This window comes from Dama dama, chromosome 17 (assembly GCF_033118175.1).
Source record: "Dama dama isolate Ldn47 chromosome 17, ASM3311817v1, whole genome shotgun sequence".
NCBI lineage: Eukaryota > Metazoa > Chordata > Mammalia > Artiodactyla > Cervidae > Dama > Dama dama.
In genome coordinates this window covers 9,474,360-9,482,066 of record NC_083697.1, presented here as the reverse complement: position 1 = coordinate 9,482,066, position 7,707 = coordinate 9,474,360, and the positions used below count along the sequence as shown (strand labels likewise).

Genomic DNA, 7,707 nt, shown 5'->3' with positions numbered 1-7,707 from the left:
AAAATATAGTTTTAGATATGATTAAAATTAAATGTAAAAAATTTTTAGAAGAAAACATATAAGGAATATTTCATGACATTGATTTCGATAATGACTTCTTGGATATGACATGGAAAGCACAGGCAAAAAAGGGAAAAATAGATAAACTGGATGACATGAAAACTTCTGGGCACATAATCAATACAGGGAAAAGGCAGTCTACTGAATGGAAGACAGTGTTTGCAAGTCATGTATCATAGAAGGGTTTAACATACAGAATACATAACAACCATCTACCATTCAGTGATATCCAAAAACAAATAATCGATTTTTAAAAAATGGGCAAAAGACTTGAATAGACATTTCTCCAAAGAGGATATACATGCAACTAATAAGCACATGTAAAGATGCTCAACATCCTTAACCATGGGAAAAACGTAAGTCAAAACCACAATTGAGACTCCACTTGACCCCATTAGTTAGGCTGTGCTCCGTTGCTTCATCGTGTCCCACATTTTGAGACCCACCAGGCGCCTCTGTCCATGGGATTCTCCAGGCAAGAATACTGGAGGGGGTTGCCATGCCCTCCTCCAGGGGATCTTCCTGACCCAGGGATCAAATCTGCATCTTCTGTACTGCAGGCAGATTCTTTACTCACTGAGCCACCTGGGAAGCCCATTAAGTAGGTTGGTTACTATTAAAACACACTCACACACACACACACACAAAAAAAAACAAAACAGAAAATAAGTTTTGGCAAGGCAAGGATGTGGAGAAATTGGAACCCTTGCACATTGTTGGTGTTAATGTAAAATAGTAAAGCCACTGTGGAAAATCATATGCTAGCTCCTCAAAAAAAAATAAAAATAAAATTACCATATGATCCAGAAATTCTACTTCTGTGTATATACACAAAGTAATTAAAAGCAGGGTCTTGAAGACATATTTGTATATCCATGTTCATAGTAGCATTATTCAAAACAGCCACAAGGAGGAAACAACTCATGTGTCTACTGATATATGAATAGATAAGCAATATATGGTCTATACACACAAAGGAATATGTTCAGCCTTAAAAAGGAAGGAGATTATGATATATTTTGCAACACAAATAAACCTTGAGAACATTATGCTGAATAAAATAAGCTAGTCAGCAAAAGACAAATATTGTTTGGTTCCACTTACATGAGACTCTTATATGTAGTCAAAATCATAGAGTTAAAAAGTACAATGGTGGTTGCCAGGGGTGGTGGGGAAGGGGAAAACATTGTCCAGTAACTGTCGTGACCTACCCTTTATGACCGTGTGGACTGCAGCATGCCAGGCTTCCCTGTCCTTCACTCTCTCAGAATTTGCTCAGATTCATATCCATTAAGTTGGTGATACTATCTAACCATCTCATCCTCTGCCACCTTCTCCTTTTGCCTTCAATCTTTCCCAGCATCAGGGTCTCTTCAAATGAGTGTGGCCCTTTGCATCAGGTGGCCAGAATATTGGAGATTCAGCTTCAGCATCAGTTCTTCCAGTGAATATTCATGGTTGATCTCCTTTAGGATGGACTGGTTGGATCTCCTTGCAGTCCAAGGGACTCTCAAGAGTCTTCTCCAACACCACATTTCAAAAGGCATCAATTCTTTGGCACTCAACTTTCTTTATGGTCCAACTCTCATATCCATACATAAATACTGGAAAAAGCATAGCTTTAAATGTACAGACCTTTGTTGGCAAAGTGATGCCTTTACTTTTTAATATACTGTTTAGGTTTGTCATAACTTTGCTTCCAAGGAGCAAGAGGTTTTTTTTTTTTTTCCTTTTAGTTTCATGGCTTCAGTCAGCATCTGCAGTGATTTTGGAGCCCAAGAAAATAAAGTCTGTCACTACTTCCACTTTTCCCCCATTTATTTGACATGAAGTGCTGGGACTGGACACCATGATCCTAGTTCTTTGAATATTGATTTTTGAGACAGCTTTTTCACCCTCATCAAGAGGCATTAGAGAGCTATCATCTGCATATCTCAGGTTGTTGTTATTTCTCTCAGCAATTTTTAAAAATTAATTTTATTTGTTTATTCTTGGCTGTGCTGGTCCTTTGTTGTTGCAGGAACTTTTCTCTGCTTGTGGTGTACGGGTTCCTGTCGTGGTGGCTTCAATAAGTCTGTGGAGCACAGACTCTAGGCACATGGGCTCCAGGAGTTGTGGATCTCAGGTTCTGGGGCACAGGTTCGGTAGTTGTAGCACACAGGCTGAGTTACTCCAGGGCATGTGGGATCTTCCTGGATCAGGAAATGAACCTGTGTCTCCTGCACTGGCAGGTGTTTTTTTTTTTTGGTTTGTTTTTTTACTGCTGAGTCAGCAGTTAAGTTTCTCTCCCAGCAATCTTGATTCCAGCTTGTGATTTATCCAGCCCAGCATTTTGCATGATGTCTTCTATATAGAAGTTAAATAAACAGGGTGACAATAGACAGGCATGTCTTATTCCTTTCCAAATTTTAAACCAATCAGTTGTTCCATATAAGGTTCTAATGATTGCTTCTTGCCCTACATACTGGTTTCTCACCACATACAGGTTTACCAGGAGATGGATAATGTGATCTGGTATTTCCATCTCTTTAAGAATTTCCCACAGTTTGTTGTGATCCACACAGACAAATTCTTTAGTGTAGTCAGTGAAGCAAAAGTAAATGATTTTCTGGAATCCCTTTGCTTTCTCTATGATCCAATGAATGTTGGCAGTTTGATCTCTGTACAAGTTGTCTAAAGCCAGCTTGTACATTTGGAAGTTTTTGGTTCACATACTGCTGAAACCTAGCTTGAAGAATTTCGAGCATAATCTTACTAGCATGAGAATTGAGCACTACTGTATGGTAGTTTTTTGTTTGTTTTTTTTTTTTTTTTTATTCTGAGCTCAGATCAAGTGTAGAAACCTTCATAGTTATATAAAGTTCTGCAGTAAAAACTTTTCATCATTGCTCAGAACTGATCAGCCTTTCATACATGTACACCCACAACCAACTCTCACTTACCCACCAATAAGCCCCTTAATTATCCAGTCACCTTTACACACACACCCCCAAACACACACACACACACACACACACACACACCCCTTATTTTAAATTATTTTGCTTCTCAGAACTACAGAGATCATGCATCAGGTACACTGGGTGGTCGTCTGATGCTCAGATTTGGCTACTGTATGGTAGTTTTTGAACATTCTTTGGCATTGCACTTCTTTGGTATTAGAATGAAAACAGACATTTTCTAGTTCTGTGCCACTGCTGCGTTTTTAAAATTTGCTGACATATTGAGTGCAGCACTTTAGCAGTATCATCTTTTAGGATTTTAAATAGCCAGCTGGAATTCCATCACATTCACTGGCATTCTTTGTAGTAATGCTTCCTAAGTTCCACTTGACTTCAGACTCCAGGAAGTCAAGTTCTAGGTGAGTGACCATACCATCGTAATTATCTGGGTCATTGTTTTTGTTCAGTCACTCAATCGTGTCTGATTACCTGCATGGATTGCAGGGAACCAGGCTTCCCTGTCCTTCATCATCCCCTGGAGTTTATTCAAGTTCAAGCCCATTGATTCAGCAATGCTATCTAACCAATTCATTCTCTGTTGCCCCCTTCTCCTCCTGCCCTCAATCTTTCCCAGAATCAGTCTTTTCCAAACATTTGACTGTTAGCATCAGGTGGCCAAAGTATTGGAGTTTCAACTTCAGCATCAGTCCTTCCAATGAATATTCAGGATCGATTTCCTTTAGGATGGACTGGTTGGATTTCCTTGCAGTCCAAGGGACTCTCAAGAGTCTTCTCCAGGACTGCAATTATCAATGATCAATTATCAATTGATGCCAAAGCATCGATTCTTTGACATTCACCCTTAATTATCCTCTCTCATCCTTCATCCACCTCTCTCATCTGTACATGACTACTGGAAAAACCATAGCTTTGACTATATGGGCCTTTGTTGGCAGAGTGATGTTTCTGGTTTTAAATAATGTGCTGTTTATATTTGTCATAGCCTTCAATTTCCAAGGATCAAGCGTCTCTTAATTTTGTGGATGCGGTCATATCTGCAGTGATTTTTGAGCCCAAGAAAATAAAGTCCGTCACTGTTTCTATCTTTTCCCCATCGATTTGCCATGAAGTGATAGCACCAGATGCCATGATCTTAGTTTTCTGAATGTTGACTTTTAAGCCAGGTTTTTCACTTTCCTCTTTCACCTTCATCAAGAGGTTTAGTTCCTCTGGGTTTTCTGCCATTAGGGTGGTTTCATATTCCTTCCAGCAATCTTGATTCCAGCTGTATAGCTCTTCAGTGTACTCTTGACACCTCTTTTTACTCTCTTCTGTTTCTGTTAGGTCTTTATCATTTCTGTCATTTATCATGTCCATCCTTGCATGAAATGTTCTCTTGATACCTCCAGTTTTCTTAAAGAGACCTCTAGCCCTTCCCATTCTATTGTTTTCCTCTATTTTTTTTTGCATTGTTCACTTAAGAAGGCTTTCTTATCTCTCCTTGCTGTTCTCTGGAACTCTGCATTCAGTTGGGTGTATCTTTTCCTTTCTCCTTTGCCTTTTACTTCTCTTCTTTTCTTGGGCTTCCATGGTGACTCAGATGGTGAAGAATCTGCCTGCAATTCAGGAGACAGCGGTTCGATACCTGGGTTCAGAAGATCCCCTGGAGGAGGAAATGGCAATACACTCCAATATTCTTGCTTGGAGAATTCTGTGGACAGAGTAGCCTCCCAGGTTATAGTCATGAGTTCTCAAAGAGACAGACACAACTGAAAAACTCACTTTTCTCTTTTTTTCTCAACTATTTGTAAGGCATCCTCATATAACCACTTTGGTTTCTTGCATTTCTTTTTCTTTGGAATGGTTTTGGTCATCACCTGCTGTATAATGCTACACATCTCTGTCCATAGTTCTTCAGGCACCCTGTGTACCAAATATAACCCCACGAATCTATTCATCACCTGCACTGTATAGTCATAAAGGGTTTGATTTGACTTAGGTCATACCTGAATAGCCTAGTGGTTTTCCTAGTTTATTCAACTTATACCTCAATTTTGCAATAAGGAGCTGATGATCTCAGCCACAGTCTGCTCCAGATCTTGTTTTTGCTGACTGTATAGAGCTTCTTCATCTTTGGCTGCAAAGAATATAATTGATCTGATTTCAGTATCGGACATCTAGTGAAGTCCTTGTGCAGAGTTATCTCTTATATTATTGGAACAGGGCATTTGCAATCATCAGTTTGTTCTCTTGACAAAACTCTGTTAGCTTTTGCCCTGCTTCATTTTGTACTCCAATGCCACCTCGCCTGTTACTCCAGGTATCTCTTGACTTCCTATGTTTGCATTCCAATTCCCTATAATGAAAAGGACATCTTTTCTTTTTTGATGTTAGTTCTAGAAAGTCTTTTAGATTTTCACAGAACCATTCAACTTCAGTTTCTTCAGCATCAAGGGCTTGGGGCATAGACTTGGCTTACTGGGATATTGAATGGTTTGACATGGATATGACAAGATCATTCTGTCGTTTTTGAGATTGCACCCAAGCATTACATTTCTGAGTCTTTTGTTGACTATGAGGGCTACTCCCTTTCTTCTAAGGAATTCTTGCCTACAGTAGTAGATATAATGGTCATCTGATTTAAATTTGCCTATTCCTGTCTATTTTAGTTCACTGATTCTTAGGATGTCAATGTTCATCCTTGGCATCTCCTGCTTGCCCTCTTCCAATTTACCTTGATTCATGGACCTAACATTCCAGATTCCTTTGCAATATTAGTTTTAAAGCATCGGGCTTTTACCACCAGACCCATCCACAACTGAGTGTCATTTCTGCTTTGGCCCAGCTGCTTCATCTTTTTGGAACTATTAATAATTGTCCTCTGCTCTTCCCTGGTAGCATTTTGGACACCTTCTGACCTGGGGGGCTCATATTCTGATGTCATATCTTTTTGTCTTTTCATACTGTTCGTGGGGTTCTCATGCCAAGAATACTGAGTGGTTTGCCATTTCCTCCTCCAGTTGACTATGTTTTGTCAGAACTCTCAGTTATGACCAATCCCTCTTGGTTGGCCTTGCCTGTCATGACTTATAGCTTCCCTGAATTACGTAAGCTCCTTTGTCACAATGAGGCTATGATTCGTAACGAATCACAAAATTTGTTAAGCATTCTATACCTTATTGGGACTTCTCTAGTGACTCAGCTGGTAAAGATGAACCTGAGAAGGTAATTAACGTGCATAGAGTTTCAGTTCTGAAAGATGAAAAGTGTTCTGGATACTGGTTGCACAACAGTGAGAATATTATGAACGCTTCTGAACTGTACACTTAATGATTGGTTGACATAGCACATTTTTTGTTATGTGTATTTTAATTACAATTAAAATGTTTAAAAATATAAAAGAAAATGGGACAAAGAGAAATGAGAGCAACAAGATAAAATACATACCTTTGGGTGCACTGGCTACAGCAGTAACCCCAATGTGGTTCTAGGTTTTCTAGTTCATGGTACAATAAATCACATGATTTGCACTCACCATAAGATAATCACAAGCTAAATCATTAGATGAAGCACAATTGCTGATTCTGAGACCCGAAAGAATTCTATGTCTTTTGTGATCATTTAAGAGACCTAGCAATGAGCATTTATGCTTGGCACACATTTCATAATGAATATAGTCATGAATTTCAGACACACGTCCACTATTATTTTCCAGCGACATAATGTCAAAGTAAAATGCAATGTGACAGGATAAATTTTACTTTGACACTATGACATTGAGAAATAATAAGGATATGTGTTTGAAATTCATTGCTGTGTTCATTATAAAATATCCTTAGTTCCTTCCCCTACCCACTTCCTTTAAAAATCTTCACAGCTTGTCTTTACTATGCTATTTGGGTTGGTAGATATTGTAATTTAAGGGAGCACATGAGAGGTGGAATACCTTACAAAGGAAAAGTTTGGAAAATAAGTTGGATCTAATAAGGAGATGAAGTAAGCTTTGAATTTTGTGAATGGACAAAGATGAGCAGCTCTTTTAATGAATGAGGACTCAAGGGATGGAGATAAAGAAGGATCTTTAGAAATCCTTTCATATGTTCTTTGCCCTGTTTCCAATTTTATATCCACCTTTGCCTGCAATCCATCGACTATTCCAAAGAAACCTTTATAAAAGAGCTCACCAGTGCTTTCAGAACTGCAATTGCATTTCTTTTGAATGATCTTTTGTGTTTACACAGACCTAAATAGAAGCAAGAAGGCCTCAATTTCTTTGGTTTGTGTCAAAGGAAAACAACCCTACAAGAGTGCAAAACATGAGATCTGAAGTCCTGTTTGCCATCTTGCTTAATTTAGGAACCAACTTTAGGGCACCAGAAGAAAATCTACAAATCAGATGATACTTTAAAAATATTGTATGGATGCATGAGACAAGTGCTCGGGCCTGGTGCATGGGGAAGACCCAGAGGGAGTGGGTAGAGAGGGAGGTGGGAGGGGGATCGGGATGGGGAATACATGTAAATCCATGGCTGATTCATGTCAATGTATGACAAAACCCACTACAATGTTGTAAAGTAATTAGCCTCCAACTAATAAAAATAAATGAAAAAAATATATATTGTATACCACAAAGGGTTGTTGGGAAAGAGTTGAAATGAGTTACATATTCTTGGGCATGTGCTTCCATGAAGCTATTTCCAGTGTT

General features: G+C 38.8%; 1 non-coding gene and 1 pseudogene across 1 annotated transcript; both read right to left on the bottom strand.

Annotated features, from left to right (window-relative positions):
• Window positions 1-2,879: 2,879 nt before the first annotated feature.
• Window positions 2,880-2,951, bottom strand: LOC133071950 (small nucleolar RNA U2-30). The gene has a single exon (XR_009696572.1). It is a non-coding gene; the product is annotated as a small nucleolar RNA U2-30 (small nucleolar RNA).
• A 155-nt stretch (window positions 2,952-3,106) lies between these two features.
• Window positions 3,107-3,191, bottom strand: LOC133071951 (small nucleolar RNA U2-19; annotated as a pseudogene).
• Between the last annotated feature and the right edge of the window lie 4,516 nt (window positions 3,192-7,707).